Source organism: Dermacentor silvarum, chromosome 1 (genome assembly GCF_013339745.2).
Source record: "Dermacentor silvarum isolate Dsil-2018 chromosome 1, BIME_Dsil_1.4, whole genome shotgun sequence".
Taxonomy (NCBI): Eukaryota; Metazoa; Arthropoda; class Arachnida; order Ixodida; family Ixodidae; genus Dermacentor; species Dermacentor silvarum.
Genome location: NC_051154.1, coordinates 412,170,289 through 412,187,994, shown reverse-complemented (window position 1 = coordinate 412,187,994; position 17,706 = coordinate 412,170,289). Strand labels below are relative to the sequence as shown.

Below are 17,706 nucleotides of genomic sequence, written 5' to 3'. Positions count from 1 at the left end.
TGCGAGCACCTGGGGTTCAACCCGGACCAACCAACCTGAGCAGGCGAAGTAGTCACATTATATTGGGAGACTCAGAATGGACGCCGGGCTGCCTTCCGGTGCCACAGGTACCGAAATCAGTTTTGTCAGGTACACGGTACCGCTGCACGGCACGGGCAGAGAGGCGAAGGAAGCTACTGCGCCAACACGGACCGCCTCGGCCGTCCGAACGACCACCTCTCCAGGCGGCAAATGATTTGGCTCACGTACTGTGTGAGCAAAAGCGTAGACATATAGATGTTGAAAGAGACCGTAGACTTGTTTCCTCTATCGGAGCACGCCATCGCCGACTGGAGGAGCTACCCCCGTAAGGTCGCGAGGGACGAGTTGCTGGCGCGAGCTCCACTCGGTGGCCCCGGGAAGACAGCGCAAATTGACGAGTGCCTTCTTCGCGGCGAGCAAAAGTGTAATCGAGGCCGTCTAATGACGGGCGACAACGTTCCGCCGAGCCGCCAAAATTACGGTGGTGTGAAAGATGGTGGCCCATGGGTCTTCGGCATGGTCTGCACAACCTGAGGGGTGCTGCTACTTTTCAAGGTCGACCGACGAAAGGCGGCGACGCTAGGCGCCATTATTGCAGCCAATGGTCAACCGGGAACCATTATTCATAGTGACGAATTGGCAGCATACAACTGTATCCCAAATTCAGTGGATGCTAACGGGGCTATGCCTCAATCTGCATTGGGAGACAGTTAACCACAGCGTGCACTTTGTGGAAACCAACACGGGCGTTCACACGCAAAAAATAGAAAGTTATTGTCAAAAAGTGAAGCGCCACCTCGTCAGCAGTGGCTACAGAGTAACTGCACTGATGCTGGAGTCCCACCAGGGATGAATGTGGTGGCACTCAACGGCCACGTGCGCTGCAAAGACCCTTTCTTGCGTTTGTTAGAAGCCATGGATCGCTCGGGCTACCCAGTATAAAGACTCTTTGCTGCGGTTGTTAGAAGCCATCGCTCGGCGCTAGCCTGTATGAAGGTGCGTCACAATGTAAAAGAAAATAAAGCGTAGTTTTTTTTATCCTTGCATGAGTGTTTTCCGACATTCCTGAGTGCTTACACGGTAAGCGCGCGGCAATGCACTTCTGCGCTAGCCGACGCTCCCTTCGTCTCGAAGCCTTACTTTAGCGCGAGCAACGAGCGATCTGTTGAAAGCCCAGTGTAAAAATCAGGCGCACACCAATCTGTGCTCGGAAATGGGAGCGCAAGCACGTAGCGAGCCGCACCAATTAACTCCAGAGGAAAGAGAAAGAGCAACGAGCGATCTGTTCAAAGCCCAGTGCGAAACCCAAGCGCACACCTATCTGTGCTCGGAAATGCTAGCGCAAGCACGTAGCGAGCCGCGCCAATCCAATCCAGAGGAAGAAAGAGGAGGGCGAGCGTGCCCTCGTAGTATAACGCGAAACGATTAAACTACAAATTAGTCTAATACACATTCAGTGTACAATTTGTAAACTTTAAAACACCTATACCCTACGGTAACGTGACTAATATCATTGTACTAAATGCATTTATTTGATAACTTGCTTGTGCCTCTAATGCACTCGGTGGAACGACAAACAAGTGAAAGAATGCACGACCATGCACCGACCGTATGATCACGTGAGCCCCAGTTTGTCGACCGCCCATATGGCAACGCCCCAGGGATGATGGCCACCCAGAGTGAATCTAGATAAACCAATGAAACTGGAGGTGTGCCGACGGACAAACTTTGTCTTGTTACCATTAGTTCTTTCATCTTGGGGCGTCGCCAGATCTCGTGAAGATCCCGAGTTTCGCCAAACTCGGGGCATCCTGCATAGCACCCCTGTACTTTATTTTAGAAGCCATGGTGGTTAGTCGGTTTGTTCAAATTGTAGCACATATCGTCAGTGAACCAGCTCTGGTGCCTGTATTTCCAGTGCTGCTTCACTTCACATATACGCTACGCAATCTTTTATTTTTCCGAAAATTCACTTCCCAGTAGTTCATTACCAGCATTAGTGTTTTTTCATCTTACCTTCTTCAGTGTGCTATGTCGTAGCATCTCCTGCACTTTCCATAAACCGTGCTTTTAAGTTCACGCAACGCCCAGTTGTGCTATGTCTTTTCATTTCAGTTGCTTAGCTGCACTGAACTTAGCGTGCGAACGCCCTATGTACATACAATTTTTGGCATTCTGCTGCAGGATGTGGGCCTTGGAAAGACCAGCTGATGGAAAAAAATCAACGTCTGTGTTGCACGGTAAGACATGTGACTGACGGGAAAGCATCGATAGATACGGTGTCTGCCTGTTGGAAATGCACCATCTCGCTTCCCTGAAAGAACTTAGGTGCTGAAGTACTTGACTGATCAGCCCGGTAGTTAGTCTGTGCTTATTTTTCATAGTTATCATTAATAATATTGATGTTATGTCTGGCCACAATGACAAAATGGTGAAATGCACGCCGTGTTATTTAAAACCGCAAACAGGAAACAGCTTCCCTAATGAAATCCAACTCATATTTCATCCCTCTTTAACAGTCATATATAATTGTTTTGAAGAGCATAGTCATGATTATGATCTGCGAAGTCATGAGTTGCCCATAATGTGTTACGGTTGAGACGTGAGCTTTTTACTGACCACAATTTGTAATGCAGCACTTAAGTATTTAGTGGAATGTTGAAGCTACTTTTGCATGAGCAAGTGTACATTAAGAAATATACCATAATTTTAATGGTTGATCTCAGCTTTGGTGAACTCATGGTAGTAATGCGCTCTATACTGTATTTTTCAGCAGCCTGTTGTGGGATCCCACAAGACACGCTCTGTTCCTCGGTCAATTACTGAACTTCTCCAACTGTGATCCGCATCGAATGGAATGGAATGGAATGTGATCCGCATCATTGTTCCGGCCTTCATAATTAATCTCAAGATGAAGTTAGAAACGGAGCTGAAACAGCGTATATTCTGTAAGGATTTATTTACCACTGCATACCGTCGGGTGGCCACACCCGACGGTATGCTATGGTCTAGAACACTGCTAGTCTACTGTCTAGAACACGGATGGTGTTTTATTATAGAATAGCTTTGTAAGCACTACTACTGCTTGTGTTTGTAGGATCAGAGTCCACGCTCTTTTTGCAATCCTATCAGAACACAAAAACACGAGGATAATTTTAATTTATTGTTTCAGAAATTCACACTTGGACTAACAAGAAATAATTCAGTGATACAGACTGCTTTATGAAATATGGCTTAAGCAAAGAAACCTGGATGAAAAATACAGACTTATGCTGCTAGGTGCCTATGAAGGCAGATGTATGCAAAATGCCTTTAGTGGTGATGTTTGAGCTGTTAGGATGTCAAAAAGAAGATAGAGTTTTTAGCCAAAATAGTGCGACAATGACTACAGTGCAGCAGGACACATTAACTGGAGCTCCACTCTTATCCGCTTGCACACTAACGCAAGCGCAGCACCCTTCAAAAGGCAGTTGCTCTGCGTGGTTGCGTTGGCAGCCTGGTTCCTGCATAAGAGAAGGGGTTGGTTATAAACATACAATGATGTTAACGCACATAAAAACTAGCTTAGGTACAGTATTCGTTTTCATCAGTTTACTTTTCGAAGTAAATACATTCGTTAAAGATTTCCAGTGTGTTAGGAAGCCGATTTTTTTTTTACATTGATAAGCTCGGACTGTTTTCATTCATATTTGCAAAGATACAGTTTTAAGCTGGTCTGGCGTTTGCACAGCCAGACCGACATGCAGCAATCTAACACTTACATAATGCACTCACTAATAGCTGGAATGTGCTCAACAAATATATGTGACATATATCTGCTACGACTTGCTCGCGTTTTCTGTATTAGGACCTGGGTCAACTGCTACAGCTTTTTTTTATCACAATAAAGATAATGTGATGTACAAAAACTATTCTCTCTTGTATTGTTATTCAATGTTTTGTATTGGAATAAAACATTACATTCCCTCTGTATACGTGCAGATATAATTATAAGAACCATTTCATGGTTGCTCACTTCCTCGTTGGGCTTGGATGTTCATAAGCATAAGCTAATTAAACTGAATATTTTGAAGCAAGGCTCACGTAATTATTGCTAACGACTGTGAATAGCAGCTACTACCACACGTCCCACGCAAAATTACAGTATACCTATTGTTTTCCCTAGAGCAACTAACTGCATGAAATTATAGAGAAACAGAAAAGTGAACGCACCTGGTCGTTTTTAGAGAAGCTCGCCTTGCTGTGGTGCGCTTCGCCGTCCTTGGAATAGCGTAGTAACTGATGCACCCGAGTACAAACCACTCAGGCGGGAAGAATTCTGGCGCTCGTGCAGCCAGATCCGCATCCAGCAATCGAGCACACAGGTAATACACCCACTAATGGCAGGAATCTTCGCAGTTGTTTTCTTTTCATAGGTTCGAAGTCGGCCGCAGTTATGTATCGTGCTGCGCTTCAAATGATGCTGCTTTGTATGACCACCCGCGAGAAACACGGCCGTGGCGCTGATAGTAGTTTCGGAGCACTCGCGCGAAGAATCCACGTATGCAGGTCATCAACTGGCTCATGCACGGAATAAGACGACAGGTCACTGCACTAGCTGGCAGTCTTCTTGACAGGACGGCCGATCTGTCTCGGTGCCACAGTAGAATTACTCCGTTGCCGAAGCGCTCCAGAGGATTGCACCGGTCCGTAAAACGATGCCCTTGAAGATGCGCAGCATCGTTAACGAAAGAAAAGCTGTGGACGCAACTGGCGTCTATCTGAAAAAGCCGATGAGGCGAGTGACAGATCACAACGCAGCCATGTTTGCGCACTAACTTCACTCAAGGAGCGATTCAAGGTAGCTGCGGGGCTACCTTGAGATTCTCGAGTAAAACGCTCGAGCTTTCCTTCACTCAAGGCGCGTTTCGAGTGGAGGGCGATTTGTGAAATGAAAAGCCGCCCTCAAGGAGCATTTCGAGTGGAGGGTCGAGTCGAGGTGCGTTTGTGAATACGGGGCTTACCCCCGTATTCACAAACCGAGGAACAGAGCGAGGACCGAGGAACAGAGCGTGTCTTGTGGGATCCCACAACAGGCCAAATGGTGATGCAGACTGTCACAATGGCGTTGCTGAAAAATACAGTATAGAGCGCATTACTACCATGAGTTCCGCAAAGCTGAGAACAACCATTAAAATTATGGCATATTTCTGGATGCACACTTGCTCATGCAAAAGTAGCTTCAAGATTCCACTAAATACTAAAGTGCTGCATTACAAATTGTGGGCAGTAAGAAAGCTCACGTCTCAGCTGTAACACTTTATGGGCAACTCATGACTTCGCGCATCATAATCATGACTATGCTCTTCAAAACAAGAATATATGACTGTTGAAGAGGAACGAAATATGAGTTTGATTTCATTACTGCATAGCTGTTTCATGTTTGCTGTTTTAAATAACACGGCGTGCATGTCAATGCACGCCATTTTGTCAATGTGGCCAGACATAACATCTATATTATTAATGATAAGTATGAAAAATAAGCACAGACTAACTACCGGGCTGTTCAGTCAAGTACTTCCGCAGCACCTAAGTTCTTTCAGGGAAGGGAGATGGTGCATTTCCATAGGCAGACACCGTATCTATCGATGCTTTCACGTCAGTTGCATTGTCTTACCGTGCAACACAGACGTTGATTTTTTCCATCAGCTGGTCTTTCCAAGGCCCACATCCTGCAGCAGAATACCAAAAATGATATGTACATAGGGCGTTCGCACGCCAAGTTCAGTGCAGGTAAGCAACTGAAACGAAAAGATAGAGCACAACTAAAAAAAATGCGGGCGCTGCGTGAACTTGAAAGCACAGTTTATGGGACGTGCAGGAGATGCTACGACATAGCACATTGAAAAAGGTAAGACGAACAAACACTAATGCTGGTAATGAACTACTGAGAAGTGAATTTTCGGAAGAATAAAAGATTGCGGAGCTTATATGTGAAGTGAAGCAGCACTGGAAATGAAGGCACCAGTGCTGGTTCACTGACGATATGTTCTGCAATTTGAACAAACCGACTAACCACCACGGCTTCTAAAATAAAGTACAGGACTGAAAAACGTTTGTTTCCATAAAACTACCGGAGCTACGCACACAACGATATGCATTCTGCCACATGCATACTACAACTGCTTCTTCTCTACTGAAATATTTCCTACGCGATAGTGGAATGATCATCGGACACAGTCGTGGAGCGGTGCTTTGTGCATTTATGTTTAAACAACTGAACCGATAACAGATTGTCACGCCGAATCTCCCACAAGCTCCAATGCAAAAAAAAAAAGGGAACGTCTCGCGCAATCTTATGCTGCCTCGAATAGTCTGCTTCGGGTGCTAATGCCCGCAGCATGAGCAACTGGTGCCAGTCATGCTTGGATACATCGGCCACGTTTTATTGATAGCGCGGCGGCAACTTCACGAGAACCGCAACAGCGTAATGTGCTTCCATACAGAAACTGCTCACTCACCCTTATTTTTTGTCCTGTTGCTTTCAGAAAGCTTTCAGCAGCACATGGTCTTGAAGTTAAACAAAGCTGCCCATCAACCGTTCCATGCGTTGCCTCCTTCGAAGTCAATCCGGCTCGATCACAGTACACACACGGACAATATCATCCATAATAACCACGATTAACAACTGCAGCGTGAACCGCAAATTAAGCACAAGGAAACAATGAGCAGCAGACAAATGCGGGCGCAAATTTTCTTATTTCTCAGCCATGCGCCATGCTCAGCTGCTGGGGTGCGATCGTTGCCAGACCTCAAACACAGCTCCCGCTTGATCTATCAGTCGAACGCTAACAGTGGCAGCGCTGCCGAGCTAAATTTGTGCATTGCGCCGTGTTGTCATTTGATAACAAAGCCAAATTAACGGAAACACATATCTGTCTTAAATAATTGGGCTTTTGCTAAGCGCATTTAAGAATAGCCTCGATATCAGACGCTTTTCTCGGTCGGTGCACTTCACTCGAGTCAAGGGAGCATTTTCAAGGCGTTCCTTGGCGGAGGAAAAGTGAAGTAGTGTTCATGAAACGCAACGGCGCCTCGAGTGAAGGAACGCTTGTCGCCTCGACTTGGCTGAGTCGAGGAGAAGCGTTGAGTGAAGGCGTGTTTAAGAATACGGGGGTTAGTGGCGTTCTGCTATAGTTGCGCTTGAGAAAAATCAACATCCTACTGTCCCTCGTGGACACATATTCAAGGTGCTTGCTTCAGGTGAGGCCGGAAGAAAAGTGTACACTCGTATATTTATAAACGTACGCATTCCTAAGTGGTGTTTTAACTCAACTGCATGTAACGTAACTGACACATATGGAGGAATTCTAATACGTGGTCCACTTTTTGAGCCACTGATAAATGGGGTTCCATTCGCGCTGCAGTAGGATTGTATCAGAAAGATTACTCGGCGGTATATTACGCAATCATGAGCATAAAGTCGAATTTGGCTCTGTTATTCCGTGAGTGATGCCGTTTACGTCCTTTTGCGGAAGAACGAAAGAGATCTTGCGCTCTGTGCTATAGACCCTTTTCGCGGAGCAGTTTGCTCTAGAGGAACGAGATGGCGCTTTCGATGGCGCGCTATACGTTGCCTCAGCAAATGCGCACGAATACGAAACCATTATACTGCTTCTGCCCTGCTACTGTGCGATCAGCTGTTGGAAATGCAACTGCGTTTTCACTAACGCACTGTGCCCAAAATGTGTAACAATAAAGGGAAGACGTGCGCGGTAGTTAGCTGAAAAAATAGTGATTCGCATATTTGATTCGCATATTAACGAACGCAAGCAACCTATGTCGCAGCTGCTACATAAGGACGGCCTGTGTTTCCGGCCCTTCGCGATGCAGAGCTTTCCTCGAGAATAAAAAAAGATAATTCATCAGCCAGCGCTGTATAACCAACCTCTAAAGAAAGGACTTCAACTCCGCAACGTCGGCACCTAAGAGTGAGTACCGCTCGTTACAAAAGGAAGTAACGCCACTTAATGGCATAGTAAGTTTCTCGCACGTTATCTACACACATCTACCCCTACTCGCACGCAAACTTACACCCACCCTATCGCCAACGTATCAATAAGTGAATGGACGCACACTTGAAGTAATGTGCCGTAGCATGAATCACGGCGACTACACCGACAACACACGAATGTTGGACGCTGAATGCTTCCTGACCGTCCACAGAGTAAGCGAGGGACTAGCGATAATACGTCTTTGCTACAAGCTCCCACAAAGTACAGAACATTTACATTCCAAGCTTTGTGCGCAGCAAGAACAAATCTATCGCAGCAGAGCACACCCGCGAGTGATTACGCTGAACATAAACAATCAGATAGTGGCCGCACCGAGGAACTGAGAAACATTACTGAGCCAGAAAGATGAAAAGCCGCTGCTTCGAAATGTTTGCTAAATAAAGAACGAAGAGCACGCTGATCCTGATTTATTCATAAGCGGAAAGTTTGGACAGCCTGGAATACATTTCTAGTCCCGCTTTTAGTACAACCACCGTATACGCTGCTCGCACCGTTTGGACAATGCGTAATGAGCTCTGAAAGCACTTGCATGTCCTCTAAAGTTGTGGCAAAAGCTTCCTGTCGTCCACACAGTCACCGTCTACGATATGCGTCGAAACAGAGATATATTTGCTGCGCTGCACCGGCGTCACGCGCTTGCATTGTAAACACGGAGGCAACGGAGGTAGCTGAGGCAAGCAATGGTTCGCGTCACCATGTGATCATACATGGCAGCCCCCGCGGGAGCGCCGGGAAATGGTCAATTGCTATTGTGTTTGGGGCGCAGGCATGCACAGCAGTCAAAGAAAGTGTTGGACATTAGGCGTTAACGAGCGAACTTGTCGCTCTCGGGCAACGAGAACTTGCAGAAACACGTCGCTACGTGTTGTCTTCGGTCGCCACCACTGGAGTGACAAGGCGGAGAAGCGGTTGCGCGTTGGCAACTGCCGATGCACACCCGCGCAGGCTCAGTCGCAACTTTGTGCAGCTCACTATACGGTGGGTGTGTCAACGTACGATGGATGGAGAGAATTGTCGCAGTGTCGCACCGGCGTAAACGAAAGCAGGCTATTCAGTCGCAAAATGTGTCCGGCTAACATGCGATTGCCGCCTGTGTCGCACCTGCAATCGCCCCAAACTGTCTCTGAGCGCCAAGGGCCGCGCGTCGCTCGGGTCAAGGCGCAGTGTTGTTCAACGAAAACGGCCTAGACAGTGAGAGGCGTCGCTCTTGTGACCGCGCTAGCCTCGATAGGTCCGTTGGATCTGGCTGCACTTCCTGCACTATTTCCGTGGCGGTACTGTGCGAATGCAGCAGAGTGCAGTGTCAGTTCAGAAAGTTGAAGGTCAGTGCCTGAACTAGCGCTGCACGTTTATTTCGAAAATCAATAGAAAAGCCTTGTTTGCTCAGCGCACTTGGTTGGTTTGGCACATTTTGTCGTAGCGTATGTTTTTGTGACGCGCCACAGCGTGCTGCGGGGCGCGTGTAGTGCCGTGTGTTGAGGCCACATCGCTCAACGGGCCTTTCTTAAGTTGGTGCTGTCCTCTTGCTGGAAATGTTTCTCTTTTAAGTATGCTGAGCCCCAAATTTGGCTCCTGTGCGCACATGCTTCCACAATCTGGCTGCATCTCCCAGTGCAGGCCTGTCGTGAACAAATTTAGATGTAGCAAAAGGGAGAGTACACTATTTAAGTTGTCGCAGCACGCCATAGCATTAAGTCGTGAGAACCGAGTGCTGGGCCTGGATGCTGCTTTTGTGAGAGAAAGCGTTCCAAGCACTTTAACGAACGAAGGTAGCTAAACACCTGACCTGAGGGGTTGCAATAAATTTACTTGGAAGTAGTGCTCTGTATGTCCTCATTCTAGCCGCTGCTCATGTTTTAGGTGAGCTTTACCTGCCTTAAAATGTTGCCGTAGCAACTAGCTCGGATACAGACCCGAGCTCAGTATATTTATCCTACACCGTGCATCTCCCCCAACCCTCATGTTCTCCTTGACGCTGCTTGGTGTTCATCGCTCATCGTTTAAGTCCCCACTCAGCTATCGAAGCTGCTGTAACCAAAGTTGCCAAAGTTGTGGGCGTACGATTATTCAACTAACGCTGCGCCATGTCATCTGCTACTGAGAGCTAGCACGACGCCTGCGCTTCCAAAGTAGCGAGTGCGGGAGAACTATAAACGGGTGCAGAACTTGCTCAAAGTCGAATAGAACAGCACGGCGCAGGTGGCGCGCGCTGAGCTGTAAAATCGAGGACACAAGTTGTGCACTCCTTAACTAGTGCAGCCAAATTGAAAACACCAAATTGCTCACATTCGCCGCAGTGCGGCCAGATAGCGCGCGCTGTTGCGGCCTTGGTGGGCGCCCCCCACCCCCCCTGGTGGAGCCTCGCCCCGGACGGCGCCTGTATCTCTAAGCACGCATAACAGCGAAATGTCATGTTTGAAGCAGTTTAACTATTTGTGTTTTAATTTATACATAGTGCAGTTTGTTATCTCTATAGCAGGAGGGGGTTTACAAAGAATGTAACAGAAATGTGCGGTGGAAAGATTACACGTATGCAAAAAGAAATCGGACAGTGCAAATTTAAAAGAACAGGACAATAATATCAAACAAAAAGGAATACGAAAAAAAACTATACATCAGCTATGGCCTCTACAAAATGAGAAAGAGGTAATGAGTGGTCTTTAGTAGACATTAAATTTCCAGATTCAATTATGCGGGCGAAACACTGTTAATTAAGGTGTTTGTGCGTGGACAAAAATGTCTAATGTTTGAGGCATGGTAAGCTCAAGTTGAAGTTTGGTGAGCTGGCGTTAAAACAGTGGTATCCGAGAGCTGACCAAGGAGATTCTCGAACGAGTACATCATCTTCAAGGATTCGGTGTGCCGCCATTCTGAACAAACTGGAGAAACTCAAAGAAAATGGAGATGCTCCGGAAGAGCAGATGCAAGGAAAAACTATCTTTCAAAATGACAGCAAATAAAACCAATAGTTTTTCGTTGCACGGCCTCAAATGAGTTGATTTCGCATTGTTTGTACGGGTTCCAAACGGAAGATGCATATATTGGATGAATCAATGTTCTCTATGCCGATAGCTCTGTGTTCCTTGGGGCAACAGACATCGTCGGGCGAAGATAAGAAAGATATCATTGCGATAGCCCGATATGGACACTCCAAGCGCATTTCTGCAGTCGCCATGTTTGTGGACGTCGCTGTGAAGTTCCGTATTAAATCCAAACACGGTAACATCGCTGCCGCGCGCCGTATGCGTTGTATGTGCGCAGGGGCGGATCCAGGTTTTTTCTGAGGGGGGCGGTGGCCAGCTACTGTCAATGATGATGATGATGATAGTAGTCTTTCTTGCTTACTTAAATTCACCGTTTCTGTTCACTATAAACCCGCCTCTTATATGGCTAGTGCAACACCTGTAGCGAAGACAGGTATCGGTTTCTCCAAACTTATAGGAAAAAGACGTTGCCCAACAGAGCCATGTGCTTGGCGGCTGTGCCTGATAATTTATCTAAGTCTCTAAGTCTAGTTGGTTCATGTTCCTGAGTCTAAGACTCAGGAGCAACATGGGAACGTTCGTTTGATTTACCATAGACTCAATGCAAAAATAAGTCCGCTTAAGACGGACCACCTCAGACGTACACTTCGGTTAAGACAAACATTCGGAGTGACCACCACCGCTACCTATCCTGGAGGCTAGCCTACTGGAGGCCTGCGGCGCACATTATCGGTGGACACAGGCGAAAACAAGAGGTGAAAACAAAAAAGTAAAAAGAAAAAAGTGGAGAAACTCTCCTGGCCAGTGCCGTTTCTCAGCGGGAGAATGTGACCTCGCGTTATCATACGGCTTCTACAGGCTATGACCTGTGAGGCGGCAGATGCCTGCTTGAATTCCCTAGTGAACTTTTTCCAGCAGCACGAAAGCACACAAGGGTTTTTAAGGTCATTAGGTGAGATCACGTGGTTTGTGGCTGCTCGCCGATCTGCACAGAAGCAACAAACATCCATCACGGACTGGATAAAACCAAGCAAGAGTACCACTTGAAAACAGTTTTCAGCTAAATAAATGCTCTTTATGTCATTCTTCCCCCGTTCTAAGTCTACTTCATTTACCGTTTTTAAGTAAGATATTTGGATGCACCTAGTCAGGTTGCCAATTATTTTTAGAGTGTGCTTCTGTGAAGACGAACTTCCGATAAGACGAACAAATTTTCATGGTCCTTTCAAGTTCGTGTTAAGGGAGTCTACTGTACTATATAAAGAGCTGTCACTCGAGCTATCGTTGAATCATTGGAATCGACGAGCGCAGTAAAAAATTCTTGAAGCAGGTAAATCTTTATGAAACGAGCAGGCGAACAAAAGACGGCTGTATCAATGCTGCTGACGTTTAGGGCATTTATCTGATTATAAATAAATCCAGTCACTTTCCTTCCAGCTGGAAGGAAAGTGGTTGCTTTTAAATACGAATTACCCGAACGGCTTGTGTCACAGACCCCGTGAACGAGGCGCAGACGCCGGACCAAATTCCAACGCCGACTTATCAGCTTCCGAAAATAATCCCACGAAAGCAAGGACAATTAAGAGTGGGCCCTCTGGTGCGCCAGCGAACGCCGGTTGTTGTCCAAAGACCGAGTCAGAGCCCAGAGTTGTCAAAACACAAGAAAATATATTCTTCACACAAGGCAGTTACACACACACACTTGCACACTTAGGCTAGACACAACACAATACAAATCAGATGGGTATTAACAAACACAAGAAAATAATTAACGACAAGCACTAAGAGTCCAACACGTAAAGCACAATATAAAAAAGGAACGCTAAGTTTCCAATCGTATTCACCAGTGTTGGTCTTGAAGTCGGACGATCTCGGCGTAACTCGGGGCAAATCTCGAAGAACTTCTTCGGAAATGCGGACGCTCGATGAACTCGTTGACTAGCTTGTCGGGGAATCCCCTTCTTCCGCAGACGCTTGGTCTTCACGTTACATCACTTCACCGGTGCGGACTGAACTCTCGAACCCCCTGAATTCCCTGAATTCCCTGAACGATTCTCGCACGGCGGTTATATAGCTTCCACAGGCGTTCTCGAACATTCTTATCGGTGTCGTGATCTTGTAGCATGGCCAAAGCTTGGGAACCTTCGAGGCTTTTCTCGTTCCTTCGGCCGCCGCTGTCGGAGCATTCTCGAGGGGCGGGGGGTGATGACACATCCTGTTGGTCTATGCTCACGCGGTAGTAATGTCTGTCGACTCGCCGGGTGAGAAGGTGTCTCGGCGCGCGCGTGTGCTCTCTCTCTCCGGTTAACGTCGCTTCGTCGAGTCTCTTCCAGACGATTCGGCGCCGTTGTTAGCGTTGTTGCTTGAGGCGTATGCGCTCTCCTCCTCTGTTGAAGTTGCCGCGGGGCCGGCGTGTTCTTTCGCTGGCTTGCGTGACACTCGGCGCGCGCTTGGATTACGCGCTCTTTTGTGACAGCTTGCTTCGCGATGGTCCGAAGCGCGGAAGCAGATGGTAGCAGACGATGAAAAAGCACCGTCCACAGCACTCAATGCGCGACACTCGTCGCAGCCGCCGGCCGGCGGTGGCGCTGAGCAGACGCCACGCGCTCCGGTGTTCCCTTTAACAGTGGGCCGCTCTGTACGTCACCAACACGCGTTACTCTGAGGTGAAAGACCCAGATAATCTATCTCCTCTTGTTCCTAACTCCTCTCCAACTAGAATATTCTCTTTCGCGCATGCGCATTGGTTCCTGCGGAGGACCCTCAGCCTAGGCATATACAGCATCCCTGTAAAACATGTACAGGATGCCTGATTAAATTAAACCGGCTAGGTAACTATTTTTCACCGCCCTGTTCCAAAGCGGATGCCATTAACTCATCATAATCACCTGAAGGTTCTCCTGCATGAGCGACTGCAGAGGGTGACGTTCATCCTCGGATTCATGGTTCTTCGGCACATTCTCCGCTATTGCTCGGCCCCGCTTTCGAAGTCTGTGTTCACGTTGTCTCTATTCACGTTGCTGCTGTTGACGCCTCTCCGCTATGTTAGCTATTTTCTCCGGCGTGAACGCGCTACGCCGTACCCTTCGCTTTTGCAATTAACGGCAAGAGGCAACCGATGGCACCCCGAGGGGGATCTAAGATAATAAGGCGCGAAGGCGCTCGCGCGGACATGGGCGTGCTTGACAAAATGGACATGCCCTCATTCGCTCGGTGCCACCGACGGGACGAGTAAGGCCTGGCCGGCGCCCGGAGGTTCAAGGTGTTCCTGAGGAAAGATAACTACGGCAAGTTCCCGACACCACACTCCTCCAGAAAAGAGCTAAGTTTGTGATCGAGCTAGCTTTACTTCTACATTGCTGCTACCACTAGTACTTGCGAAAAATACTTTTGAGGAATGCTGGTGGTCACATTGTTGCGACAGGGCCATCACCCTGTCAGCTAGGGATGATGCAGAAATCTGAGGGGGAGGGAGGTCAGGACATCCGGACATCCCCCCTGGATCCGCGCCTGGTGCGAGTGAAAGCTTGCGAGGGTCAACCGACGATCGCGGCTCAACGTTGCGCACGCGAGCGGGAAAAGCGGGCGGAAGCGCGCTTCTTCTGTGCGAGCGAGGCACGGGGGGAGGCGAGGGAGCTGGGCGGGGGGGCGTTCTACCTCGGCGGCGGCTGCTTGCGGTGCGGCCGCGCGGGCGCCGTATCTTGAAAGCGATCTGCGACGTGGAAAAAGTGCGCCATCTGCGATGTTGACAAAGTGTAACTAGTGCCAGTTGCTTCTTATACACCGTGCTTTCGACGTTTAGTTCGCGTTGGAGCGGGAGACGGCACGAAGGTCTATTCGCTCGCTGCTGCTGCCGCGCCTCCTAACTCCAGCATTTTGAAAGCGGGTTTCCGCGGTCATTGAGCGAGATGTGTTCATGCTTACCTGTGCACGTGTGGCACCATGCTTGTTAATTTAGTTAGTAAGCGAATGTTTACAAGTTTATACGACCGATAATGCTACTATCCTTAGTTCGTATAGTTGTCTACTAATTTCATATCGCAATGGATGCTTCGCCTTTCGGGCAACACTGACATTTTTAACGCTCTACAGCATAAGCTGTCTATATGGCTATTGGTATGGCTGTGGCTATGAATGATGAATGCATGTATACGGGTTTTTATGCACAATACATTTACTTGGAAGTAGTGCTCTGTATGTCCGTATGATTGCCGCTGTCCATGCTTTAGGAGCGCTTTACCTGCCTTATAATATTGCCGTAGCATCTAACTCGGATACAGACCTTAGTTCAGTTCATTTCCTCTACACCGTGCATCTCCCCCTCCCCCACTTCGATGTTTTCCTTGACACTTCGTGGTGTTCATCGCTCATCGTTGAAGCCACTGGTGATGCCAGATAATTTGCTGTCACCATCAACCGGGCATACGTACCGCCAGCGGTCTCCCAAGTGGTTGGGCCTTTCCAGCCTTCCCGCCACCATGTTCAGCCGCCTTCTGAGATCTGAGGCCTAGAGGCAAATCCTCTTGCTCAAAGATTGCCTATACTAGTGGTGCTGGGCACCTCCAGAACGGTATCTCGCCACGTTTTTTTTTTTCGTTTTTTTTTCTGGAGCTCAAACAATGGCACAGGCGTCGCAGTTTTTGGAAAAACGATTGTTGCGACACTACCTACAAAGCGGCTTGTCAAACAACGTGACCGAGAAGTGAAGAAGATAGGCGATACAGATGGGCTCAAGTTTGTCGAACACCTCCTCAGCCTGAGTCTTAAGTGTTCTGTTGCCCCGAGGTCGAACAAGACTGAAGTTCTCACTGAAGTTCTCGCAATTGGAATTTGCGTGCTACCTGGTTTTCGCACAAGCAGTTTGTGTGTATCCATGTTTTGTGAATATTTCTCTAATTGTTATTTGAGGCCGTATTTACTTCTTTAACCAATATTTGTTAAGCCTGTTGCATATAAACCGTTATTTAGGTCAAACTTCCACATTCCATCTTTCTGAAAAAATAGTTTCTTTTTTTCATCTGTTATTCGCGCGTTCCTCGTTATTTGTATTTATTGGTCTCGTTTCCAACGCCATGTAGTGATGTCTGTACCTATTGTACATCATTTCATGCAGCACAGTTTAATCATGAATCCAATCCGGCATGACCCCAGGTGAGGGCTTGCAGCACTATAATAAATAAATAAATACATAAATACATAAATGTGGCTTCGACTCCCGTTTTCTTTTTATTTAGAAAGTGTCAGGCTCCTACATTTGCTGTTGAGAGTGTATCCAATGCGAATGCTGCAACAAGGTAGTGTGCTGTCAGTCCAAATGGACATGCAGCACTTCTAGTGCTGAAGGTCATGATATAGCTGCATCCTTATAGCTCAGACATCTTCACAAATCGGGCTTGTGAGGGTAGCCCAATACGCATGTAACTGCTTCCCCTGCAGTCGGCGTTTGCTCCCCAATTTCTTTTCCCGAAGTAACAAAACGGCCTGTTATTTTATTTTTTTTCGGACGGCAACTCATAACAAGCGACCTCAGTGCAAGGCAGTTTTAAGCGCCGGTTTTAGGCTGACCAACTTAGGTTTGCCTCGAAAAAGGCCACTAAGGGATGGCACTCGACTAACGAGGACCGTTTTCCGTTCTTCTCCGCACAACGCTGCTTCATTTCCGGCGCGGGGAGAGCGGCGCCGGAAGCATTCGGGGGCGCGCGCAATTGCGCCGTTGATGCCGCCAGCTGATCCTTCCGGCGCACATCTGTCGCTCCGCGCCACTGCTCGCACGGATTGCCGCTCTGTAAAAGCAGAGCGGGAAACCACTCTCACGCGGATTTTCTGGTGACACAGACGAGGGGTGTCCGCAAAGCAGAGTATGCTTGTAGAAGCTGCATACGAGGCAATTTGAAAAAGGACGACTTGCGATTTACGTCATTTCTCAGCTATTAAGGTTTACGGGCTTCCATGCCACCATTTTATCGAAATCTCAACTCAAAGTCATCGCGTTTGGACAGTAAACACCTTTCTAGACTTTCTTCGTGCGGTGTTATCGGTCACTTTTAGAATTCCCGACACAGTGAGTTCTGTATGCAATGCAATTTTCATCGATGTATTTATGGCTATGTAATGCATATGTGTGAGATGCATTTTTCTTGGGTGTAGTAAGTACAGCTCATGGTAGCTCTCATCAGGCAATTTAAAAAAAAACATTTCACTTTTCGCTCAGTAAGAATGGTTCATATTTAAAACACTTTTTCTCGTTATTGTGTTTCGAACATGAAGGTTTTGGGCACCTTATTTCAAATTTTTCGAGTCCTATTGGTGCGTATGCAGCAACCAAACTTTATTTCTGCCCGCCCCCTTCCAATATAAAATATAGCATGGCTACATAAGCAAGCATACTGTTTTAATGTTCATGAGATATATTCGATTAGGAAAATGAACACTAGCTAATTATGGAGCCAATTCATGTAAACTGAGAACGTATAAGTTCTGGTAGAGAAATTATGCAGATTCCACGTACTAAGGTAATAGGTGTTACGCGAAGCATTTCCCATTCAGGCAGCTCGCTATCCAGCATCGTTCAGGGCTCATCATAGCGTTTACCAGGTCGGTGAACGTGTTCGTAAAAGCAAGCATATGTTTATGCCACGCGAGCCTCC

The 17,706-nt window shown here is 47.4% G+C and overlaps 1 long non-coding RNA gene across 1 annotated transcript; it reads right to left on the bottom strand.

The window, feature by feature from the left end:
* Positions 1-5,062: 5,062 nt before the first annotated feature.
* Positions 5,063-6,685, bottom strand: LOC125942551 (uncharacterized). The gene is made up of 3 exons (XR_007465198.1): positions 6,522-6,685; positions 5,678-5,732; positions 5,063-5,131 (listed from the first exon to the last, which is right to left on the bottom strand). It is a non-coding gene; the product is annotated as an uncharacterized LOC125942551 (long non-coding RNA).
* Positions 6,686-17,706: the final 11,021 nt, after the last annotated feature.